The sequence below is a fragment of the Halichoerus grypus genome, chromosome 4, assembly GCF_964656455.1.
Source record: "Halichoerus grypus chromosome 4, mHalGry1.hap1.1, whole genome shotgun sequence".
Lineage (NCBI taxonomy): Eukaryota > Metazoa > Chordata > Mammalia > Carnivora > Phocidae > Halichoerus > Halichoerus grypus.
The window spans coordinates 140912316-140939487 of record NC_135715.1 but is presented as its reverse complement, the minus strand read 5'-3'; the positions used below and the strand labels follow the sequence as shown (position 1 = coordinate 140939487).

Here is a 27172-nt window from a genome sequence, read left to right as displayed (position 1 = left end):
TGTATGTTTTTGAGTTTTTTTGCAGTAATTCTGAGGCACAATGAGGAATAAGAGGCTCTGGCTCAAATCAGAAGAAACGACTACCGTTAAACAACCACATTAAAGTGCTTGAACAGAGGTGCTGTCAGTGGAATTGAGAAAAAGCCGTGGAAAGTTAGAGGCAAACATACTCAGGCAAACAAAAGTTTGGGGGAAAGGGAATTTCAAGACAGAAGTATTAAATAGTGCTTAGAAGCAGCAGCATATTTGCGGAATTTGCCATTAGACTTGACTGTGAGGAGATTATTATTGCTCTCTGAAAGCTTTCTGGAGTGCTCCCCGTTGATGCTATTGACCACGTCCTCCTCTGAATTCCTTCTGTAATTTGTAGCCTGTCTATCTCTACTTTGGATCTGCTTCATGGAAAGCCCTTTTATGTTTCATTTTTGTCTTCTTCATTAGACTTTGATCATATTTTTGTCCCTAGGGCCTAGTACTGTGCTTGGATTATATATTCAATAAATATTTATAGAATGAGTGAATAAATTAGGCAGGGAAGGAATGAGTACATGTATCTATTACATATCTTCAGGAACCATTTATCTCTTTGAACTAACAAAAAAACATGCATAAAAGGACTGTGAGTAAAAAAAAAATGGAATAGTGATTATTTAAATGGTATTCACACACCGTGCTCTTCTTGCTCACAATGGTTCTGAAGGTTTTAAGGAGACTCAATTATTAATGTACAGAACATTTGGGCTCCTTAGAGAACATAGTGGAACTGATAAAATATTAATACTGTTAGTTTTTCTGATTTGTGTCATTATTCTTTTTTTAACTGAGCTGGAGGATGAGTTTCTGAGTAAATTATTGATATCCTCATCTTGGAATGCTAAGTCCCCCTCCTCCGAGAAGTGTTCCCTGAGCTCCGGCCCCATCTTAGGCCCGTCTCTCTCTCTCCATGTGTTTCCACTGTGCTTCTCAGCACCTCTGTACTTATAGAAGTACAGTCTCATACCCTAATGTGGTACTTGTTCAAGCACAGCCTATATAATGAGTATGTTAAAGTGTAGTTTGTGAGTAAATTACACCAGAGTTGTCTTAGATACCTGTTAAAAGGAGCTATGTAGACCCCTATGAGAAAAGACTCCCTGTGAATAGGGCAATTTGCTACCTGCAGCTCTCCTGGGCTCTTCTTATCATTTAGTGTCACTTTTAACACTGGTTTGCTTAATTTTTTTTTACATATGTATGCAGTTCTCATTAGAGTGTAAGCTTCCCTCTAGGCAGAGATTGGGTTGGCACATATTCAGTTATTATATGGATAATTTTTGTCTAAATTCATGTAAGAGTTTTGGAGCCTTGGGGTGCCTGGGCGGCTCAGTCAATGAAGTGTCCAATTCTTGGTTTCTGCTCAGGTTATGATCTCAGGGTCGTGGATCAAGCCCCACATCAGGCTCCACACTGGGCGTGGAGCCTGCTTGAGATTCTCTCTCTCCCTGTATCCCTCTCTCTCTCTCTCTCTCTCCTCCTCTCAAAAAAAAAAAAAAAAAAGAGTTTTAGAGCCTAAATTATGACCTAGATGTAAACATAATACAGTGAACTTTTGTTGAGTGTGTGCTATGTGTCAACCACTTTTTAAAATTCAATATTTAACAAATTAAATATATTAAATGTTTTAGGTGTATTAATTAGTTTAATCCTTTACATAACCATGTGATATAAATTTTTTAAAAATATTTTATTTATTTATTTGACAGAGAGAGGCACAGCAAGAGAGGGAACACAGCAGGGGGAGTGGGAGAAGCAGGCTTCCCACAGAGCAGGGAGCCTGACGTGGGGCTCGATCCCAGGATCCTGGGATCATGACCTGAGCCGAAGGCAGACGCTTAACGACTGAGCCACCCAGGTGCCCCCATATGATATAAATTTTATGAGAGGCAGTGCACCTTAGAACTTGAATGCATAAGCCCAGCTTTCCTGAATATGAATCCCAATTTTCCTGCTTGGTTTTGTAGCTCTGGGAAAGTTACTTATTCTCTCTCTGTCTCATTATCTTCATCTATAAAATGGGGATAATAATAGTGCCTACCTCAGGGGTTAAAACAGTGAAAGAATTTAGAACAGGGCTTCATACATAGTGTTGAATGATTGTTAACTATTATTATTTTTACAGATGAGAAAACTAATGCACACACAAGTCATTTGCTACAAAGCTAGGAAGCAGTGGAGCTGAACTCCCAGCTCCAGCAGCGTGCCTCTGTGCTGTCCCTATGCTGGGTGTGCTGCATGGCCGTCGGCCTAACGTTAGCTGTACCATAAAATCCCACTCGCTCAGGAGGGTTACAGGGATGGTATGAGTAACTTCTCAGCTGACTGAAAAGAACCACTCAATAATTTCTTATCAACGTTATGGCTGTGGATCTTAGAGGATTTGCAGTAACCAAGTCACAGTAGCATCAAGATGGTTCTGCTCTACCAGGCTAGATTCCCTGTCTGCTGTGTTCCTAACTCTATGCTTGGCTTTGGGGAGTAGAGAGACATGGAAGAAATGTGAGGGACATCCTCAGCCTCCAGCAATTTATAATGTATGACCCTGGTAGATCCATGGAGCAATTAAAGAACAGTGAAATCACAGCTTCAAGGCACTGGATGATTCATTAAGTCCCCAGATGAAAAATGTTGATAGGCAAATTCAGGGGAAAAGAGAAATTAATTTAGCTAGAGTGGTTTCTTGGTGAAGGTGGAATTTAAGGTCAACCTTGAAATATGGGGCTATGGGAGTAAGCAGTGTGAGAAGAAAAGTTTCTGGGACACGGGGGAGGACTGACTCTTTAAGCCAGAAGTAACTGTTTTTCCTCCACTTTGGCTTCATCCTGTGTACAAATGCTAGCTTAATAGTCATATTTATTTATCCTCCTGTTTGGTACAAAAACTTCCCAATGTTCTAGCTTTCATCAAGTTTTAGGGAATGTGTCATTCTCTTTGTTATTGTTTTTGTTTTTAACTCAAGCATGGTGGAGTTCAAGTTCCCCAGTAAAACGCACAATGGCACTCTCGATAAGCCTTCAGAACTTTGTTTTTTCAGTAACATAAAAGGCCACAGAGCTCTTAAGGAAAGGTAGTAAATCTAAACAAATCCAAGGGTACAGAAAACTTCCTCAAACAACAGAAACCACCATTAATAATCTAATCCATGCACCTGTATATTATTTCTAATTACATTATTTACTTCATTTCACAGAGCTGGCATGGAAAAGTCATTTATATGCAAAATGCCCAAGAAGGAAAAATTAAGAAAACACAGTTATGAAAAATAATGTGATAGAACTTTTTGGGTGCACTTAAACATCTGTTTGAAAATGCCATCTTTTATTGCATCTATGAGAAAGAAATCTTTTTTTTTCAACAGCTGTTTGGCAGTAAATTAAGGAAAAGAAAATATCTGGTTCCAGGGCACCTGGATGGCTCAGTTGGTTGGGCATCTGACTCTTGGTTTCTGCTCAGGTCATGATCCCAGGGTGGTGAGATTGTGCTGTGTGCTGGGCTTGGGGCCTGTTTAATATTCTCTTCCCCTCGCCTTCTGCCTCTCCCCCCCCTCACCCCCTGCCCCATATTTGCTCATGCTCTCTCTCTAAAAAAAAAAGAAAGAAAGAAAATATCTGGATTCATTTACATTTAATTATAAAGAGACTAAGTTGTAACTTTGAAAGCTAAAGGTTGTTCTGGCATTTTTATTGTGAATGGATTTTATGGTGACTTAGTAAATGGCTCTGGTTTGAAAAGTGACCCCCCTTGCCCCCTAAAAAACTTACTTTTTAAAATCCAAATTGACTGATTCAATACAATGTCAGAATTCCCCAAGTTGGTTTTCTTAATCTTGCCTCTTTCTGTCATTGCTTATGTTACTGACATTTCCTAGTTACAACAGAATCATCTGATATTTTACTGACTTGGTTTTAGCATAGAAACCCCTGGAAGTTAGAGTTGTCACAAGAATTCTTCATTAAATGAGGGCTGTGGTCTAGCTTTTAGTTAGAGGCTATTTTCACTCGGGACAGCTGTGGCCCACAGGGTTTTCAGCAGCCCATTAGCTGCCGCTTCCTTCTCAGACTGGAAGCCAACCAGAATCTGGTTCTGCCGTTTGTGTCCTGGTTTGGATTAGGGGCAGCCCAAACAAATAGAGCAGGGTGAAAACACCATGAAACAGGCAAGTGCAGGTAGCTGTTCACAGCCAGAATTAGGTTGTGACACGTTCATTTCTCTTGCATCAGAAAAATATTTTAAGCCAGAAATCCATTTTGCTTCCATACTGTATGTATAAACTAAAATTCAAAGTATGATTTACAGAAGAGGGTATAACCTATAATGATAGAATGCTTGGAAAGGAGGTATGTACTTTCCAGAGCACTTATTATCTCACATTTTAATTATCATTAGGAATGACGATGATGCTAATAGTTCCTGACTTTTATGGAGGACAGAACAGTGGCCAGGCACTTTACATGCATCATCTCATTTTGTCCTCACGGCACTATTTTGAGGAAAGCATTCTTATCATGCCAATTTTCTAGATGTGAAAACTGAGACTCAGAGCAGTTGCCTAAGATCTCAGACAGCAAATGACGGGGCCCACTGAGAGTACGATTTGGGGGGTACTTAGAGGGTACTTTTGCCCTCACATATCCATGCCCTTCCCATCCAGGCAGTTTCTACTGCCAAAAATTCTACCATCAGAGAATCATTCTTTCAAATAATTAATAAACTGTTCTTCACTCAAATACAAGTAGTGGAACAAGCACCTTCCCATCCCGGTACATTTTGCCAGTGGCTTCCTCTTTCCTCATCCTCTATCTCCTTTGGCCCTAAAGGTTTTCTGGTCTGTGGTTGACACCTAGGCTAGATGCTCTTTAAAGGTGTAGGAAATCCTACACTGTTGATGGGAATGTGAGCTGGTGCAGCCACTCTGGAGAACAGTGTGGAGGTTCCTCAAAAAGTTGAAAATAGAGCTACCCTACGACCCAGCAATTGCCCCAAAGGTACAAAGGTAGTGATCCAAAGGGGCACCTGCACCCCAATGTTTATAGCAGCAATGTCCACAATAGCCAAACTATGGAAAGAGCCCAGATGTACATCAATGGATGAATGGATATAGAAGATGTGAGATATACATACATATATATATATATATATATATATATAATGCAGTCATCAAAAATTGAAATCTTGCCATTTGCAACGACGTGGATGGAACTAGAGGGTATTATGCTAAGCAAAATAAGTCAATCAAAGAAAGACAATTATCATATGATCTTGCTGATATGAAGAATTTGAGAAACAAGACAGAGGATCATAGGGGAAGGGAGAGAAAAATGAAACAAGATGAAACCAGAGAGGGAGACAAACAATAAGAGACTCAATCTCAGGAAACAAACTGAGGGTGGCTGGAGTGGAGGGGGGTGGGTGGGATGGGGTGGCTGGGTAATGGACATTGGGGAGGGTATGGGCTATGGTGAGCACTGTGAATTGTGTAAGATTGATGAATCACAGACCTGTACCCCTGAAACAAATAATACATGATATGTTAATAAAAAAAAAGTATAGGGGAATAGGGGGAGAGATAATATGAACCTTTTTACAGAAGTAAAAGTCTTAAATTAAAACAAATATTCTCTGCTAATATAGTTGTTGATATTGGCGAGCACGTGAACAAAGATTTATCATGAATATCAGGGTTTCTTCATACCCTTGAAATCACACTACCTGTTTACTTATTTATTCCACCAACATTTATGGCTAATCTGTCTGACATCAGGAAACGTTGCAGCCTATAGAAATAAAACCAAGTATTGCATATAACGGGGCTATACTGTTGATATAGTTCCATAAAATACCAATACAACAACTAGGTTAGAATAATCATGTAGCGTACATATTTACTTTGGAAACTGCTTTCATATACATTGTCTCATTTTTGCTGACAATGTGGTATGGACTCCCTTTACAGGTGGGGAAACTGAGTTTGATAACTTGCTCAGAGGTGGTAACTGGCTGAGCTGGGACTTCCACTCTGATTAAAATCCAGTTTGTCATGATCTTTTCACTGTTCTGTATCATGAGGCCTCCTGGCACTTGCTGAGCACTCAAGACTCATTCTATCTAGAAGTACAGACCTGATTCCATGAAAAGTGCTGTCACCGCACAGCCAACAATGGGGATGTCCTGGTCGCCAGTGAGGAAGTGTGACCTATGTGTAGTCTGGTGCCAATGTGGAGTTTTCTAGTGTGGGGATCCTTTGGTCCCCTGGCGATGGTGGTGTGCATCAGCCCCGAGGAGCACTGTGGCACCTGGTGGGGGATGTCACATAACTGACATATAGGGCTAAGGACAAAATTAGGTAAAATTATACTTTTGGATTTTAGCTGGAAAGCTCCGTATATAATTGAATAGAACAAAATACATATTTGTATTGACACACACAGGTGTTTTCTATGGAACTCTTTGAATTATAAGTGATAGTAATAACAAGAAAGTCATTTTGCTAATGGACAGAAGGCTATTTTCTCATGTCTTATCTATTTAAATTATCTTCCCATCACTGTGAAATAGATTAAGGGCTATATTAGTTACATATTTGAACTACATTGTTTCAACTTTTTAAAATAAATATAATTATTCTTTAAATACAATAGAACTTTATATTTTAAAAATTATTTTTGTGCTTTACATTGCTGTTATACTTCAACTCTAACAAAGCATTTTTTGTTTACTTAGAACTTATGAAAGCAACAGAGTAACCGTGTGCCTGCAATTATTTGGGTAAATGAAACACAAGATCAAATGGAAAGGTAGCAGATAAAAAGGTGTTGTGGTATGATTATGATAATTCTCATAATCGGGATCTGAGACTGAGCATCATTTCATCTATCACCATAAGTTATTGCCCATACATGCTAAAGCAATGGATCTACTGTTCTACTTGTCTCATTCAACAGATTTTGACTGAATACGTTACATATGCAAGCACTGATCTAAGCTCTTGGGATTCAACAATGAACAAAACAGACAAAAGTCACTGCCCTGCTGAAATTTACAATCTAGTAGAGGAAGACAAATAACATGAAACTCACATAAAAAATAAATATGGACGACGATATAAACCCAGATGCCCAAGACAGCCCTAGTATATACTTATTGTTACTGAGTTCCATCCAGTTTAACATATTTGTAAGATTGTATTTTATTTTTCATTTTTATATATTTTTAATTTTTAAATTATTTTTTGAAATAATTTTACATTCACAGGAGGTTACAAAGTTAGTTCAGAAAGGACATGAGTACCCTTCACTTGGTTTCCTCCAATGGTTACAACATATACAATTAGAGTAGAATATCAAAATGAGGAATTTTATATTGGTACATTGTGCATATATATCATCTTATTACATGTTGAGATTACTGTGAACACCTCAACCAACATAGAGAGTATTCTTTCAACACAAAGATCTCCCTTTGCTACCCCTTTATAGTCATATGTATCCTTCTCTTCTACACAGTCCCTAACTCCTGGCAACCAAGGGTATGTTTTGCATTACTAGCTCATCATTCAAGAATTTTATAGAAATGGAAGCATACAGTTTTGAGTTCTTAAAATTGACTTTTTTTTTTTTCACTCAGCAGCAGAATGCCCTTGAGATCTATCCAAGTTGTGTGTATCATTAGTTCATTTATTTTTTATTGCTAAGTAGCATTCAATGGTATAAATGTACCAGTTTGTTTAACCATTCACCCACTGAGGCACATTTTAGTTGTTTCCAGGTTTTGGCTATTACAAAGTTTTATTTGTACATTCATGTATGGACTTTTCTGTGGGCATAAGTTTTCAGTTCTCTGGGGTAAATACAACTGCTGAGTCTTATGGTAGTTCCATGTTTATTTTTATATAGAAGTGCCAATGTGTTTTCCAGAATGGCTGTTCCATTTACATTCCTACCAGCACTGTTGACAGATTCAGTTTCTCTGCATCCTTATCAGCATTTAGTATTGTCATTATTTTTTTTATTTTAACACTTCTTTCAGGTGCGTGCTACAATATTAATTATTAAAGTATAATGTCCTACTGTAGAATAATCGTTTCACTTTTGGTACAAAGCAAGGTGTGAAGTAAAGAGAATAGAAAGTGAAAGAAAAGATATAATAGTTTATGAGTAGATTTGCCAACTGAACACTGCTAAAAGCTTTTCTATATGAAATATATATGTAGTCAAACTGACAGAAGAATTACTGAAACAGGAAAAAGAAATGTGTGGTATTGAGTAATTTAAGTATAGAGCGGTGAGGCCTTAGTGTTGATAGGTCTTTAGGATGAATGCATCTCTGTCATCATTAACGTTCTGTAATTGTGAAGTCAAGGCTATAGGAATCATTTATTATTATTTTTTTAATATGAAGGTGCTTCACTTATCAGTAGTACAGCCATAAATATATTTTATTGGTTCCTGGAGTCCCTAGGGAGACCCATCAAGATTGATAGAAATATTTGGGACATGTTGTATTTGGATTTGAATTAAGTATTGGGATCCAGAGAGACCTTTGTCTGATAGTAGTAAGTAAACAGAACCATTAAACTGTGTAATATCAGCTCAGTGGACACAGGTATATTTTTGAACCACCAAATAATAACTAACACTGACGTGGTGCTGTGTGAAACCAAGGGAAGAAGGGGCATGCTCTGGCTTTGGGGACTTTATAATCTAATGGAACCTGGATGTTTGTTTTTTAAAATTTGCTTTTAAGGAATTACTCTCTGAAAAAATTGTAATGGCCCATCTTCTCAGAACATGAATTTTAAAGCTCTGATTTTACTGTCTTTGCTATTTACCTTTTGCAGTGACTTCATCTTAAAGAATTTTTTTAAAAAAGAAATATAGTCCTGTAGGAGATGCAAAAATGGATAAAACAGTTCTCACTCTCACCTAGTTTATAATCTACAGAATTTTAAACTTGCCCACTTACAATTGTACTATACAGTGAAATGTAACATCCAAATTAGAAAGGTAGAAATAAAGTGACAAAGGAGGCCAGAGGAAGGAGGAATTGCTTTTGGCTGGGGTGCATCGAAGGATTTGATGCAGGGGCAGCAATGGAATTGGGACTTGAAGCCCAACAGGTTTTGGATAGGCAGAAGTGAAAATGTAGAATATTCTAGTTAAAAAGAACAGCAAACACCAGAACAAATCTGTGATGTTACCCGCAAGAGACTGACCAAAATAATACCTATCTCCTATTCTCAAAAGTTTCCAAAATTTTCATTCTTTGCTTTCAGTATCCTAAGCTAATTCTCCTCAGCTTAGTGGTCAAAAATATTATTTCTAAGCATTAGAGACTCTACCTGTACTCCACAGTCTATTTTATAGATAGACTCTGCCGTGTCAGGAAAACATATGCAGGATATGCCACATATATTTGCTCTTTTAGAAAATTGCTATTCAGGGGACCATTTAATCCTCCACTGAAGAGAAAATCCATAATCCTTTTTGTGCTCGGCATGGCAGTTGAGGTGGTGTAATGTCCATAAAATATGCTGTACTTAAAACCAGTGATTTCAAAGCTACACTTAAAAAGACAGAGTGCATTTTTCAAGTATCATAGAATAGCCTTGGTTCCCTATTCTTTTGGAACCCAAAGAGAAAGTAGTGTCTTTTAGCATCTCTTTAAATAACCAGTTTTATGATGTTCGCCAGAGTGTCTTTCTTCTCAGATGCAATTCCAAAATACTTTCCTGACTTTAATGACTAACCAAGTGGGAGAAGAAAACTTAAATTAAACTGGCCTTGACCGAATCCTGAGGCAAGCCATTTTTCATGGATTGCTCATCTTAGAAGCTCCATATCTCATTGTCAACAAAGTCTGCTTACACTGTAAACTGGGCATTCCGTTTTTTTCTAAAAACTAGCTTTTTTTTAAAAAACAAAACAGAACAAAACCAAAACATGTTATTACTGCTACTGTTAATTAATCTGTGTTTCATTTGGTGACTGCCCTGAGGATTCTTCAATTTGAGAATTTTTAAATATGAAATATCTGTTTTTTTCCAAGTAAGGACAAGAAATTGATTTTTTTTTTAGACTTTGAAAATAGATTGAAGTGCATGTATATATGTATGCACCTCTGACAGTGTCTAATTTTTCTTTGTGATTTTTTTTTGTGTAACCCAACTGCCATTTTCTTCAGATTTAAAGATGGCACCAAGGTGAAGGGAGGGCTTTATTATGCTCTAAAGCAGGTGACAGAGAATGAGGGTCTAAAGAACGGCATAGAGAAGACTTGAGAGGTAGGGACACAGTGTATTTTACTCCCAGGGGATAAAAAGGAGGGATTACCGGGCGCCTGGGTGGCTCAGTTGGTTGAGCGGCTGCCTTCGGCTCAGGTCATGATCCTGGAGTCCCTGGATCCAGTCCCGCATCGGGCTCCCTGCTCAGCGGGGAGCCTGCTTCTCCCTCTGACCCTCCCCCCTCTCATGTGCTCTCTCTCTCTCATTCTCTCTGTCTCAAATAAATAGATAAAATCTTTAAAAAAAAAAAAAAGAAAGGAGGGATTACCACCCACCTCACACCCTTATAAAACATCTTTCTCCCAAATTAAGATATAAGTAGAAGCTCATTTTATAAGATGGTTTTCTCTAGTTTGCAATGGAATGATGTGGCTCTTCAGCACAGCCAACATGGTTAAAAGATAGAAGTAGAGGTTATTTCCCCCCGCAAAGTTCAACTACTATTCACACACAAATTAAGAGAGTAAGATGTGGTAAAAGTTGGACTAATAGGCCACTGGTAGGCACTTAATTTTGTTGCAAGTAATTATGAAAAAATTGAAAGTATCTGGATAACATTGAAACCTTGATCATTTTAACTTACAGATATTTCTGCTATGTGCAAATTAAAATTCCAAATAAATAAGCAGATGCATTGTTATGCATGTGCAAAATCTACACTATCCCTCACTTAAAAAAAAAAAAAGAGAGAGAGAGAATTCTTGAAGCATGGAGGCTGACATAAATTTTGCCTGGGAGCCAGTTCACCTAAACTTTACCATTTCTGTCACCTTCTACTCTTTAGAAACACAGAGTCTCAGCAGCTTGTAAAGTCCAGCCTATTCTAGTCCTGAATCTCCACCATAATGTCACCCCCCACCCTCCAACCTCAGCCAGAATGCAAGCTCTTTTCCACTAGACAAAAGTTAATTCATGCATCAAAAGGTAGAGATATTAATATGCCTACCCTAAATCTAACCCTAACCCTAGATTTGAGAAAGTGGCTTCCTGAACACATGATAAGAAAAGCTGAGAAGCAGCCTAGATAACCTGGAGGAGACCCCAAACATTTAAGAATTGGTAGTATTTCTGAAAATGGGTGTGAAGGTAGATATTTTTTAAAAAGGTATTAATGTGTCATTCCTCTCACTGATTCATTCAGTAGGTAATGAAAGAAGGTACTGGATTATATGCGGGCAATACAAAGATGAACACAACATGCTTCTTGTACTCGGAGCATACATGAAGGTGGGCCATTTTTTCACAACTTTGCCTTTTGGAACATTTCAAACCTACAAAAATCCTTTACCTAGATTTACTAATTGTTAACATTGCACTATACTTGCTTTCTTTTTCTCACTATATCGTGAGAAATATATATATATATATATATATATACACTTTTCTTTTTGGGGTAGGGAGAGCACTATTTAAAAGTAAGTTTCAGATATCAAATGTTGGGCATTTAAACAAGTAAGCCCAGTAAGTTTGGAGGGGCTTCAGCAGAAACCCATATAAAATATAGTTACAGGGAAAAAAGAGGAAATCAGGAAATTCTTCATAAGATTATTTTCCAGGTATATAAGGGGTGGATAGGAAAAGCATACATATACTAAGGTCCCAGGGCCAACACAGTGTGGAGCATTAGGATAGATGTAAATAGTTTTTAATGGCTGGACCATGGGCTAGGAAGAAGGGGTTTGGAAAAAGTGTCATGGGAAAGATAGGATGGACAGGTAGGCAATGATCAGATCAAGGAGGGCCAGATATGCCATAGAAAGCAGGTTTCTCTTTACCTTATGGTTGATGAATAATCACTGACAAGTGTTACACAGGGAGAGACCTGATTTGTGCACTATTACCAGAACTTTATAGAGAAAATGTCTAAAGTTAGAAAAACTACTGTAAGGGAGGGCTTTTAAGAGCCTTAATAACTCACCCATGAATAGATGTCCTATTTTCCATCCCCAGAAGAATGGATATATGGAAATGTGCTTTGTAAACATGGTTGTACATCAGAATCAGGTGAGGAAATTTTAAGAAACAGAGATTTCCAGTTTGTTTTTGTTTTGTTTTGTTTTTTAACTCCAAATCTATTGAGTCAGAATCCTCTGAAGTGGGACCTGGGAATCTGTATTTTAAAAATCTCCCCCATGTGGTGCTGGTACAAACAGTTCACTGCCTGGAGTTTGGGATCACTGACCTGTAGAGAGAAGACAGGGAGAATCAGTAGCAGGGGTCTTTGCAAAGGGCTGGTCAGTGCCCAGGACAACTGTACCAAATGCTAGGGGAATATGGTTTTGCATAAGCCTTCATTGTTCAAGTCACCATGTCATTTATCACTTTGTGTCCTTGGAAAGTATCACAAAGTCAGGTACAAGGTAAGGGCTCCACAAATATCTGACAAATGAATGAGCTTTGCTTAGCCCTAATGGTAGCAAAGGAGATGGCTGGCACTATGGTTGTGTATCTTTGGCCAAAATATTCTAAAAATATCAATTTATTAAAATAAATGATATAGGTAGCCTGAAGCCCAGATATTTAATCGGACTTTTCAGCAATTTTTTTTTTTTTAAATCAAGACTCAGCCATTTAAAAAAAAAAGACTCAGCCATTTTGATAAAATATCTGCTTTCATAAAAATAACAGAATATAGGAGATGACATCAGTCGCCTTGTGAACATTGCCACACTGAGATTTTATGGGCTAAACTAAGAAAATGTATTCCCTGGTACTCCTTCTGAATCAATTATCACCACTGTGTGATTGTAACAGATAATCTAAGTGATGACAGGTAGAGATAATAATGAGAGTTAATTCAGACATACATTAAGTAATGGAGATAGGAAAAATCATTTAAAAACTAAACTTGACAGTCATCCCATGATGTTTATTTCAAATGTTTTGAAATAAGTGTTATGAAACATGTTATCTTACTTGGCAAAAGCAGAGGTAGTATCACTGCATAATCATTAGCTGACATTTCATTACAGATGTCAAAACCAAGATTCTTGTTAGATGTTAAAAAAAATTTTTAAGTCTTTCATTTATAACCCTCAACTACTTGAAAAGTCTTATTTAGGCATTGTGAATATGGGGAGGGGCTGAATGGGCAGTCCAAAAGTGGATGTTGGGAACAGACCTGATCTTCAGGATTTAATACTTCAATCTGTTCAAAATCCATATCCCAGAGTAACATGCATTTCAAAGTAGCTAAATAATGATATTGATCATGTACAGTTCTTTTGTTAACTCTCAATTCAAGAACAGAAGTGATTTTAAGATTTTAATTTGGTGCACACATTCATTAAGTAATTTTGTTTTGGAGAAGCCATGAAAAATGTGAACTAAATTTCTAAATGTGTTTATTTGTGTCAGTAGGAGAATCAAGCATGGCCAGAATCAGGAACACAGTAATGCTGTTAAAGCTGTCTCTCCATCTTTTGGACAAGCTGTCTATACACAGCTGGTAGGATGGCCAATCAGTTACATCAGTCTCATGTCCTACCAACTTAGTAACTCAGGTGAAAAGCCTTTCTAGAAAGCTCCAGCAGAAATTCTGGAGGAGTTGGATATTCTAGGCTTGGATCATCTTCCATCCCTGATCAATCACATTTTGATCCTTGAGCCAACCAACCGATCCACAGCTGGGATAGATAACTCTTGTGGGCTAGCCTTATGTCACTGCCTTCCCTTTTTAATGGCTGAGGAGAAGGTTGGCCCTTGCCAAAGTCACATGTCATGGATTTTTCACAAGAAAGAAGGGTTCTGTTGAAGGGAAGAAAAGGTCTATTCTATTGGTGAAAAAGAAAGAATCAAAAAGCCCGCTATAGTGGCTTAACTTTCGCATTAGTGTTTGTGTGTCTAGGAAAGGAAGAAGTACAGTATTCAATGGCAAAAACAGATTTTGCTCTATCAAGTGAGAAAAAAATGTATTTCTTCAATAGTATAAACAATGGTTCTATTTCTGTATTATAATAAGGTCTTAAATATTATAAGACTCTCACCAACCCCAAATTTAATATTAAATCCTTGTATGAAATGTAGTAGAAAATAAAGTTAAACATTTCACATACAAAGTGTCTAGATTTCAGCTACTTCTTGTACCTTGGAAGTGGTAGAGACTCAATAAATGTTGAGCAAATTAATGAATTATTGCACTGCAGAACCATAGAATTCAGTGGGACCATAGAAATCATCTAGTTAATCTCTTAGATGGATATGGACTTCCCCTACAATATCCTCAGAGTTGTTATTGAACCATTATTTGAACACTTGCATATGAAAATCCCCACCATTTTCCTCTCAAGGGAGTTTGTTGTACTAACATCTTATAAAGTGATTAGAAGCCGATAACATTGAACAAAGAAGTATTCACATTGTTTGTTTACTTTCTTTTCTCTCTCCTCCCACCCCCATGCATGTAAGATGCCAGTAACAAATTACTATTGAATGATGTCTCAAGTACTATTACCTGCCAATGAAACTCAAATGAGCAAGCTGGCCTTTGTTCAGGGAAATTTGGGGAGAATTCTGGCCAAGGAATTGATGGAGGGGAGACAGAGAAGGAGGTCATGGGGCATTCTTTCAGGCACAAGCCCCTCAAGGGCGTGTTGGAGCTGCGGTAATGGTGGTACGGGGTAGTTGACACCTATGCCAAAGCTACGCCTGCCTCGTGGCTGATAGAGGTATGTCCTCACCGGGATTACAGAGGAGAGGAACATGAGGTGCTGCCTCCTGTGAAAGGTAGGAAGACACAAAGTACCTCAGAGAGGTAGTTTATATTAAGAAACACACACAGTATTGAAGTAGGTGTAGGGATAGTAAGCACACATCCCATACCTCTTGCATTATGATTTGTTACCTCTGGTAACAAAGGTTGTTAGAATACAATGTGTTGTTCATTGCAATATGACTTTGTTGTTATTTTTCCATAGATAAATCACGTATGAATCTCTAAATACATCCCACTTTTGGATTAACTTGCTTTTGTTCTATTCCTGGCTTGAATAGAATACCCTAAAATCTTCTCTGAATTTTGGTAAGTTTGGTAATTTCAAAACTCTCAAGAAACCAAAGGAAATTTTGTGGCTCTTAAGACTAAATTTTATGCTCTTCTTTACTTCAGAGGTATTTTAGATTACCTGATAGGACAAGGTATGGTGTCAAGAAAACTTCAGAAAATCAACATTCAGATTTCATCTGTAAAATAGAAATTTCAGTTGGCATCTTCATCCTGCCTCTGAGATGGTATAACTAATAACAGAAATGCTTGGCAGTAAAATTAGAATTAGACTGATAGTAAACTCAAATGGTTATTGATTCAAAGACTTATATTTAAACACAGTTCACCTATCAGGAAATGGCTATTATTCTTAAAAATTGGTCATTAGTATGAATGATGAGTTTTGAAACCAGTTTGTTAGGACAGTTATTAGCATTAGTAGAAATGGCAGAACATGACTATAAACATTGATTTAGAATACATTTGATATCAGAATTGGCAATGTGGTTGCAATAAAGACAGAACACGTTTGCTTTCACATATGTTTACTTTGTTTTAGTGAGGGATGCCCCAGAGATGCATAAAAAGGGGTTTGTTGATGTCTTCCTAGTCACCAATACAGTTCTCTGCTCAAAGGAACTACAAATTCCAGAATACAACATTTTATTCTTACTTAAACATGGATTTCAGAAACTAATGGAGTTAATTTGATAAGGTAGTTGGATTTACTATGAAACCCAAAATGCTAAGACTTGAACGTCATGTAACATAGACTTTTGTCAAGTTTCCTACATTTCTACATTCATTTTAAGTAGCGAATGTTTGTATTATCCATCTCATGTGTGATACGAGCATGTGTGATACAATGAATTGTTTGCATACATAAAAGTTTTCCACCATAAGGAAATAGTATAAAATTTAAGGACAAAATGAGTGATTGAAAATTTTTCTGAAAAAACAATTCTTTATAAAATATATTCTAACATATATGTGTCTTTGAGGTGCATTACTATTATTTAAACTCAGATGAAAATATTTTATGTTTTGAACTTTTATCAATCCTGAAATTATTATTCCAGGCTATAGTGATTGACATGTCATGTAGCCACTTCAAATCAGATTGTTTCCTATTTGGGATATGGGGTCATTTTTTTTATTACTACTAGGACCTCAGTATGTTGTTTATCTAGTGGTTTTAAATGCATAAAAACAATCCCAGTAAGAAGGTACACATAAACATAATTAAAGTAATAGCTAACATTTATTGAATGCTTACTGTATACCAGGCACTGTGCTAAGAGTTTCCATGGATTATTTCCTTTAATCTTCACAAAACCTTATAAGGTAGCTATCACTATTATTCCCATTTTGTAATAGGCTGACACTTGAGAAAAAGTAACTTGTAAAATGTGCAGAGCTAAGTGTAGTCAGAATGTGGGCCCCAGATTCTGTGTCTGAATCACTGTTACACTGTATATCATACATCACAAAGGAAACATTATTACTGTTTTGTAATTTAGCCATTTGAGGCAAATTCATCTCCACCACTGGCAAAACACCTCCATGTACATGTTGATGTTAAAATATCTACATAGAGGAAAGACTAGACATAACCTCAAAATCTTTTTCACAAGCAAAATTTGTTTCTTCTTTGTGAGAAGAAAAATTTTAAATTTCATCAAGAAATGTTAACATACACAGACAAAAATACCAGGGTAATTCAATCCAGAAGCAAGCACTGAGCAAGAAAGATTTTTATACCATTTTCCAGATTGGCTTACTGCATAAATCAAATTATCTGAGTAATTGCTCAACTGTTCACTTACATTTCTTGGCAACCCATACTTCATAGCTATTGTGATTCCACAAGAAACATATCAAGTACTCTGTGTGTTTGTGAGATGTATCATTTTGATGTGTTTGTGATGCTTCCTGGGGGCTTCACCTTATCCATTCAACTGCCCTTCCTGGTCTCAATCTTCTTGCATCAAACTCTGGCATGACTGGCATCTTCCTGGCTCTGTTAATTCTCCTGTTTCTGCCTCTGTTTCCCGAGGCTTCTCCATTTACAGATGTTTTGCAATCCAGCATATCTCTTCTTACTTTATACCTCCTTCTCCAACCTTTTCTGTTCAACCCTGTGATTTTTGTCAGCCAAAGTGACTCCCGTTTTCTTACCTTCCACAAGAAGTGCAACCACGAGGCTGGAAATGTGGAAGTGATTTCTTATCACTGGGAGTGTATTGATTACACAGTTCTTCAGCATAGTGTCAGAGATCCATGAATGCCTAAAATAATTTCAAAAAAATTTTAAAAGATTTTATTTATTTATTTGAGAGAGAGAGAAAGAGAGAGTGAATGAGAGAGCACAAGCAGGGGTAGTGGGAGAGGGAGAGGGAGAAGCAGACTTCCTGCTGAGCCGGGAGCCCGACGAGGGACTCCATCTCAGAAGCCTGGGGTCATGACCTGAGCCAAAGGCAGACATTTAACTGACTGAGCCACCCAGGTGCCCCTGGTTTCAAATTTTTGATAATTATTTTAAAATATTTAATATAAGCTGCCAAATTTCAAAGCTTATACTTGTGTTTGTGTTTTTTATTTCATTGGTTCCAACGGAGGGGCAGTTTGACTTTTCTGGTATTTTCTCAAATCGGGAGTCCACAGACTTGTTCCCTGAGTTCCTGAATTCTCGAGATTGAGAAACACTGCTCTACTGTGCTGAAATGGGCCTGGATAAATGAGTAACCACTCAGGCCTAGCTACTCATTCCTCATACATCAATTGTGTTTGTAATCCCTGTGAACCTCGCACTCTGCTACACACTGGGAATGTAAAAAGTTCCTGTCTTTAAGGGTTAGTGGGGAAGTCAGATACATAAAAAGACAATTTTAATATATTGTGATAATGCTAGTCAGTTGGTACTAACTTTCAGGAGAACAACTTAGCTGTTGGCATCAAGAGCCTTGAAAATGTGGGTTAATACTTGACCTAATCATTCTACTCTTCAGAATTTGTTCTATGGAGAGAACTACAGAGATTTATATGAAAGGATCAGGAAGTCAACTGAAATGAGAATTGTTGGAATTAGCTCAGCCCAGTATTACTTATAATAGTTAAAAATGGAGCCCAGAATTAATATTTATAAGAGGGGAATACTTTCATAAATTATGGCCTTATTGCTGGGGTATTAAACAGCCACTACAAATAACATTTCTACAGAATATTGAAAAAGAAAGGATTCATAATATAATGTGAAGCTGAAAAACAGCACAGCTGCAGTACCAGAGGTCAGCAAACTTTCTGGTAAGGGGTCAAATAGTAAATATTTTAAACTTTGTGGGTCATATTACTATGTGAGTTGCAACTATTCAAACTCTGCTATGGTAGTGTGAAAGCAGCCAAGGACAATCCATAAAGAAATGGGTTTTGTTCCAATAAACATGGTTGTATCCCAATAAAAATTTATGGAAACTGAAATTTGAGTTTTGTGTAATTTCCATGTATCATGAAATAGTATTTTTTGAAATTTTGTTTTGAAACTACTTAAAGTAAATGTAAAATGTAAACGTAAAACAATGTAGAAACAATTCTTAGCTTGTAGACCATACAAAAACAGATTACAGCCTGGATTTGGATGGGGGCCAGTTTGCTACTCCCTGATCTATACCATATGATTCTAATTATGTATGTGTGTGTGTGTGTGTGTGTGTGTGTGTGTGTAAAGCCATATGAATATTAATGGTGGTTATCTCTGGAGTGTGTTTATAAGGAATTTATGTTTTTTAAAAATTTTTTCTATTTTCCCCATTTTTAATATGAAATTACATTATTTTCATAATCGGAAAAATAGAAAAATAATTTGGTATAATAATTGTTATACTAGTAGAAAGCACTTTTATTTATTTGTTTATTCATTTATTTATTTACTTTAGAGAGAGAGAGAGCACAAGTGGGGAGAAAGGAAGAGGGGAATGGAGAGGGACAAGCAGACTCTGGGCTGAGCAAAAGCTCGATCTCATGACCCTGAGATCATGACCTGAGCCAATACTAAGAATTAGATGCTTAACTGACTGAGCCACAAAGGCACCCCAGTGGAAATCCCCTTAAAGGGGCAAATACAGGGCACTAGGTGGTTCAGTTGGTTGAGGAGCAACTCTTAATTTTGGCTGGGGTCATGATCTGAGGGTCATGGGATCGAGCCCCACATCGGGCTCCATGCTCAGTGTGGAGTCTGTTTATCCCTCTCCCTCTGCTCCTCCCCCCACTCACTCTCTCTTTCAAATAAATAGGTAAAATCTTTAAAAATAAATAAATAAATAAAGGGGCAAATACCCCAGACCCACGGAGGTTGGGGGTGAGGGAAGCTTGCTGAAAGAGTCAACCCCTGAGCAGTTGTATTGAAGGATGATGAAGAATTACTCAGGCATAGATGAATCACAGAAGTGGGCAGGGAAAGTGGAGGCAGGAAGGGAGAGCATTCTAGTGTGAAACATGAAGATTAGAACATGGGAGAATCAGGGAACCACAGAAAGTTCGGAGAGCTGGAAAGCAGTGTGAGAGAATGAACAGAAACAAGATTAAATAGAGAATCAAGCACTGAAGGTCTTAAACGCTATGCTTAAACTTGAAATTTTATCTTAAAATCAGTTGGAAGCCACTGAAAACTTCATGAGTTGCTGAGTGACATGATCATATTTCTGATAAAGAAAGATCTGCATGGCCTCAGGACAGAGAATGGATTGGCTAAGAGCGAACCTGGAGACAGAAGGACAAGCTGAGAGGCTATTGTAGAAATTCAGGTGAGAAGTGATGAGAGACTAAACAGAGGTGAGGGGTAGAAGTAGAAGGAGGAGAACGTTTGATATGTAAGAGGTTGACTCAATAGGTCTTTGGAACTGATCACATCTTGGAACTGAAGGACATGTGGGGGGAGAGAAGAATAAATAACAGATGTCTTCCTTTTTTTTGCTCCTGAAAGCCAGGTGAGTAGGAGATTTGGTGGATAAGATGACATGATCAGTTTTAGATTTTCTTTTTTTTAAAGTGCCCCTGGCTGACACAATATAGACAAGATTGATTCATTATTCTTTTTTTTTTCATTTGAGATATAGTTGACCTATAATAGTATATTAGTTTTAGGTGTACAACATAGTGATTTGCCAATTATATACATTATGAAATGCTCACCATGAGAAGTGTAGTTACCATGTGTCACTACACAAAATTATTGTACTTTGCATCCTTGTGGCTTATACATTTTATAACTGGAAGTTTGTATCTCTTAATTCCCGTCACCTCTTTTGCCCATCCCCCCACCCTCCTCCTCTCTGACAACCACTAGTTTGTTCTCTGTATTTATGAGTCTATTTCTCTTTTGTTTGCTCCTTTTTAAAAAGAATTTTTATTTATTTTTATTTACTTATTTGAGAGAGAGAGCAGAGATAGTGACAGAGATAGCAAGAGAGAGCACAGGTGGGGAAGAGAGGGAGAAGCAGGCTCCCCGCTGAGCAGGGTGCCCAATGTGGGGCTCGATCCCAGGACCCTGAGATCATGACCTGAGCCAAAGGCAGATGCTTAACAGACTGAGCCACCCAGATGCCCCCATTTATTTTGTATTTTAGATTCTACATCTAAGGAAATCATATAGTACTTGTCTTTCTCTTACTTATTTCACTTAGCATAATAACCTCTAAGTCCATCCATGTTGTTGTGAATGGCAGAATATCATTCTTTTTTATGGCTGAATAATATTGCATTATGTTTATATACCACATCTTTTTCTATTCATCTATTGGTGGACACTTAGGTTGCTTCCATATCTTGACTATTGTAAATAATGCTGCAGTGAACATAGGAGTGCGTATATCTTTTCAAATTCGTGTTTTCATTTTTCTCAGGTAAATACCCAGAAGTAGAATTACTAGATTATACGGTGTTTCTGTTTTTAGTTTCTTGAGGAACCTACATACTGTTTTCCATAGTGGCTGCACCAGTTTACATTCCCACCAGCAGTGCGTGAGAGTTCCTTTCCTCTGCATCTTCACCAACGCATTATTTCTTGTCTTCTTGATACTAGCTCTTCTGACTGGTGTGAAGTGATACCTTATTGTGGTATTGATTTGCATCTCTCTGATGAATGATGTTGTTGAGCATCTTTTCATGTGTCTGTTGACCATCTGTATGTCTTCTTTGGAAAAATGTCTATTCAGATCCTCTGCCTATTTTTTAATTGGATTATTTGTATTTTTGGTGTTGAGTTGTATGAATTCTTTATATATTTTGGATATTAGCCCCTTATCAGATATGTCATTTGTAAATATTCTCTCCCATTCAGTAGGTTGCCTTTTCATTCAGTTTTAGATGTTTTGAGTTTGAGGTAGTTGTTGGATATTTAGGTGAAGATTTTCAGTAGAGTTTAAAAATCAGGAGAAATAAATTATATAAACAGTGGTTGTTGTTATAAGAACTTATGCATTCACTTGCAAAGAGGTATTGAGCAATGATTCTTTTTCTCTTCTACCTTCCACCCATGGATTATATGGAGACACAATCTAATCAATACTTATGACTCATTGTGATAGTCCATCCAAACTTTGGGATCACTTGCCTTCTGTCCACAAGACCACATTTAAGTTCTGGAAGAAGTTAAGTATAGTTTGAAAAGTCACACAAATATTTTGTTGTAATACCCCCAGCTCAGGCCTGATACCTACTTGCTGAGTGGTGAGAAGAAAAGAGTAAAGACCACGGTCTCCTGAAACACCTAGACATTTAAAATTAGGAAGGGAAAGTGGACTTGTAAGAGAGAAACAAAGCACAGACGGAAATCTGAGTGCAGTAGTAGCCAATGGAAGAAAAAAAATTTTAAGGAGCAGGTAACAGTATTAATCATAAAAAAGTAAATGAGGATTGTTGGCATTGACAAATGTGAAGTCCCCATGGAACTATACAAGAATATTTCAGTAAGTTGGCAGGGATGGAAGCCCCTCAGAGGTGAGTTGAGAAGTGGGTGGGTATTTAGAAAAAGCTAGAGTATCAAAGAAAAGAAAACAATACAATCATAACTGGATGTCCCCTCCCCAGTCTTTCATATCTGCTACCACAGTTTGTATGACTTGATTAAGAGATGCTTGGAAAATTCTTGCTGAATGGGTGAGAGCATGGATGTGTGAATACATTCTTGAATAACTTCAGGTTCCATTAGGTATTATCTTCTCTGAACCATAAGAGTCATTGAGAGTATTATTGTATCATTGTTGAACAAGTGACAGTTTGGTTTTAGCTTTAATGGAGAATAAAGAGCACTCTTTCCATTCAAGTGAACTACTTTCTACAGTGCCCTGTTGACTGAGGATGTTATAAGTACCTTAGGGATAATATGTAAATCTTTAAACTATAAAGCACTATATAAACATTATTTATATTGCAATATTACTACTGCAATGATAAATAAGACAGGCCAAAATGAGTTTTCTCCCCTTTTAGGTGTATTTTCAGGTACTAATTTATCTTTTTACCTCACGGTTTTTGATAGTATTCAATATGGAAGAGCTATTTCTATCTTTAGACAAGAAGTCCATCTATAGCCAGTAGCAACCGAGAGAGGAAGTTAGAGAGATGGGGTGAAGGTAGGAGCAGCATCGGCTGACTTCAGGTGTCGGAATTATATCCTCAGGGTTGCCTGGGTTTCACTTGCATAGTAAATAAACCCCATGACATTTTTACAGGAACTCTTCAGGTCTAAATAAGAAGTGAGATGGAGAAGACCTGCAGTGTATTGTCAGGGGTTTTCCCACTGTTGGAAATGCTGAGGGGGTGGCATTTTAGGGAATAAGGGGACAAATTAATTTTGGTCCAGTCTAAGAACACTTGGAGAGAGAGCAAGAACACGAAAGAAAAAGCACGAGCGGGCAGAGGGAGAGGAAGAAGCAGATTCCCCAATGAGCAGGAAGCCCAACGTGGGGCTGGATCCCAGGACCCTGAGATGATGACCTGAGCTGAAGGCAGATGCCTAACCAACTGAGCCAACCAGGCGCCCCAACTAGAAGGAATAAGGTGAAATGATTTTCAAGAGAAAGTGAAAGAGGTGCGCCTGGGTGGCTCAGTTGTTAAGCATCTGCCTTCGGCTCAGGTCATGATCCCAGGGTCCTAGGATTGAGCCCCGCATCGGGCTCCCTGCTCTGCGGGAAGCCTGCTTCTCCCTCTCCCACTCCCCCGCTTATGTTCCTTTCTCACTGTGTCTCTCTGTCAAATAAATAAATAAAATCTTAAAAAAAATAAAAAAAAAGAAAGTGAAAGAAACCTCTTAGATCTCTCCCACACATTCTGCTGCAAACATTTATTGGGCCCCCACTATGTGCAGGGCATTCAGTGTTTCTTAGTAGGGTTTCTATTTGGTGGCAAAATACTTCATCAAACCACTCCCCACCACACAAACACATTGTGACAACTAAAAATGCTTCAACATGTTTCCAGACACTCCTTTGGGGCATTCTAGTTGAGAACCAATGATAGATGGTGGAGTTTTAAATATGAATGAGACCATACATAGGTCTCTTGTGTCTCCTTTACAGACTTGAAATCATTATGATTAGCATGCACAGTTCATTAGTCCTCTTCATCAGCACATTACTTGGATTTATGTTTCAGGCTACCTAACTGATGCACTGCTTTTCTTGAGAAGAGAGACGAAAGAGGTGGTCTCCATAGGGGGGTTACATTAAAAATAAACAGTACTTCCTGAGTGCTGGCAGCATCTGAGATAGCACCAGATTCGGAAGGGAAGGCTGGCTAATAGGGTGTCATGTACATGGGCAACCATGGAAAGCTGGAAAACACTAAAAGAATCACATGGCCTTCCTAAGATCTTTAGGGCTGAAGAAGACAGAGACCTAAGTGCTAAACATCAAACACCTGGATGGTGGATTTTTGGCCATGGATTCAGATCATGATCCATTTCAGGAATCTAACAGAAATATACTTCAACTGATCATTATCTTGAGATCTTGAATTGGCTGAGAAATATCCCTGTTCCATAAATCCTGCCTATTTCACTGTTGGGATCCCTCTCCTCCAGTATTTTGGATGGTGTTTGAGAGGCCCTGGGGAGGATTGAACTGTACCTGGCCTCTGATCCCAGCACCCCAAGAGTGCTCTAAATTCCAAGAGAATTTGGAGCAGATGGTTTTCTGCCAGTCCTCAAAGCAGACTGTCTATGGGCTTTTTTGGAGAAAATCCCAAGTGCAACTTGTACCAAATTAAACCCAGAGGGTTCTGCAAGGATGTTCTGGCCTTTGGATTATAGTGAATAGAACATTTTTGTGGTTCACACTGGAGGTCATGGGAGAGTCCAAAGGAAATATTGGAAGCCAGAATTATAGTCCTTCAAACTGTCCCCAAAACCTCTGCATCACTGATTTATGAAGTATCGCTTCAGTGGGAAAAGAACAGTATTAAGAGATACTATTGTATATGTAATTAACAAGGCTAAAAAAACACCTCTAAAGACAACCCTATTAGATATAGAAATAGCCAACTTTCAGATTTATCTTATCACCTTTCTATCAAACCTGAGAAATATCACTAAAAGGTTGTGTTCACTTGTTTGGTCTAGAATGAATTCATTGCCCATTTCTTATTCTTCCCTGAATCTCTGCCTTGGAATGATCAAGTTTTCCTACTTTCAGTTCTTAATACAGTCTGTCATCCAACGAGGTATCTTGAATTTAAAATTCCTAATATAATCTATTTCTTCTCCTTACATACTCTTGAGCTAATACCCATTATAAGTAGAAATTAAGGCCAAGTTATTCCCTTTTAATGACAAAAAAATATAAAATGAAAATCATGCACAATACAAAACTAACCAGCCCTCAAGATAATCTAAAACTTGTCACATAAGAAGAAAATGCCCAGATACTGTGCTTTCTAATAGCTAGATAAGAATGTATGCACATTTCATCTAATTCTTCTGGAAATTTAGACAAGGATTTGTCTGGTTTAGCCTAAACACCAAGGAGATCAGAACATACATTGCAGTGCATGTCTCTGAAGAGGTCATTAGCATGTTCAACACAGTGTGCCCGAGACTTTGGGTTAACGATGACATTGTGAGGCTCTGGCCTAGATTTTTTCTTTTCTTGCATTATGAATTCTATTTTCCTTCTTTATTAAGCATGAGAGAAACTTGGATGTATAATACAAGATTTTACCTTTGTGAATGTATCTGGCAGCGCTAGGGTACAAACAACCTCCCAGCAGCAGTGGCTCAGAGTAACAGATTTTATTTCTTACTCATATTACATCTTGCCTTCATGGTAATTACAGTTCAGTTTTGCATGTCTTCTTTATTTTAAGATCCAGGGTGAAGGAGCATTCCCTTCTATGAAAAGAGAAATGGTGGAGTCACTCATTGGTTCTATTTTTTTTTTTTTATGTTATGTTAATCACCATACATTACATCATTAGTTTTTGATGTAGCGTTCTATGATTTATTGTTTGCGTATAACACCCAGTGCTCCATGCAGAACATGCCCTCATTAATACCCATCACCAGGCTAACCCATCCCCCCACCCCCCTCCCCTCCAGAACCCCCAGTTTGTTTCTCAGAGTCCATAGTCTCTCATGGTTCATCTCCCCCTCTGATTCCCCCCCTTCATTTTTCACTCGTTGGTGCTTAAAAGTTCTGCTCAGGAGTGGCACCAAAACTCCTGTTCACATTTCATTAGTTTAATCAAATCACATGAACAAGTCTGATGTTAGGAGGCATGAGAATATAATCCTCTTACAGGGAGAAATAGCAAGTAACTGGGAACAATAATACAATTAAAGTGTATAATGTGTCTTGGGGTATAATTTGAAAGTGTAAGGAAGAGAAGAACTCCTCTAGAATTCTAGCTGGAGATAACTCAGGTCCCCTGTTTCCAGTAAAACAACGGCATAGCTTTTTTTGTTTGCTTTTTTCAGAATAGTTCTATTTTATATAGTTGCAAAAATAACATCACATTTTCCCCAATAATAAAAATAACATTCTCATAAAAAAATTAAAAACATACAAGATGGCATAAATAAGAAAGTAAAATTCAGTAGAAAACATCTAAGTAAACACCTAGCAAAATGAAAAAATATATTCATACATATACATATATATGTACTTATACATAAACATTCATAATAGGTCTGTACATTGTAGCTTAAAATTGGAAATATCCAAATGTCAACAGGTAACTAAATAAATTATGGTATATTCATTCAGTGGAATACTACTCCATAATGAAAAGAATACGTGCAAGAGCATGAATGAATCTCAAAAACTTTACGCTGATTGAAAGAAGCCAGATGGGAGAGATTACATGCTGTGTGATATCATTTATGCGAAACTCCAGAAAAGGAAAATCTCATCTAAGGTGGCAGAAAGTATATCAGTGGCACCCTGGGGCGTGAAGTGGGCAGGGTGGACTGGGAAGGGCTATAAGCAAACTTTCTGGGGTAATAGAATTATTATGGTGATGGTTACTTAAATGTATGCATTTGCCAAAATTCTTTGAGAAGTATGAGATGATACATTTTATTACATGCAAACTATAAAATTAAAGTTAATTTTTGAATTATTGACAAGTATCAGAGATTCTTAGTTATCTTGTAACCAGCCTATTTATTGAACTTTAGAATTAGTTATATAATTATTTAGTTGATTTTCTTGGGTGTGCCAGATAAACAATCATATTGCACATTTTTTAACTTAATCACATGGACTGACAATTCCAAAGCAATATTTAATAAGCAGGAATGGATTCTTGACGGTACCCTTGACTGATTAAAATTTTTACCAGTGAGGAAGATACTTGATCTTGGAATCAAATAACTATTCTTT

At 37.5% G+C, this 27172-nt stretch overlaps 1 protein-coding gene across 4 annotated transcripts in view; it reads left to right on the top strand.

Moving 5' to 3' along the window:
• Positions 1 to 27172, top strand: part of CCDC141 (coiled-coil domain containing 141) — a 187541-nt gene that overhangs the window by 19536 nt on the left and 140833 nt on the right. Inside the window, exon 1 of one of the 4 annotated variants that reach the window (XM_078071040.1) lies at positions 19788 to 20098. The exons of the other annotated variants lie outside the window; for them this stretch is intronic. The gene's annotated coding sequence lies outside the window, so the exon portion shown is untranslated. Of the gene's footprint in view, positions 1 to 19787; positions 20099 to 27172 lie in introns of those variants that run through there. 4 annotated transcript variants of the gene reach the window in all.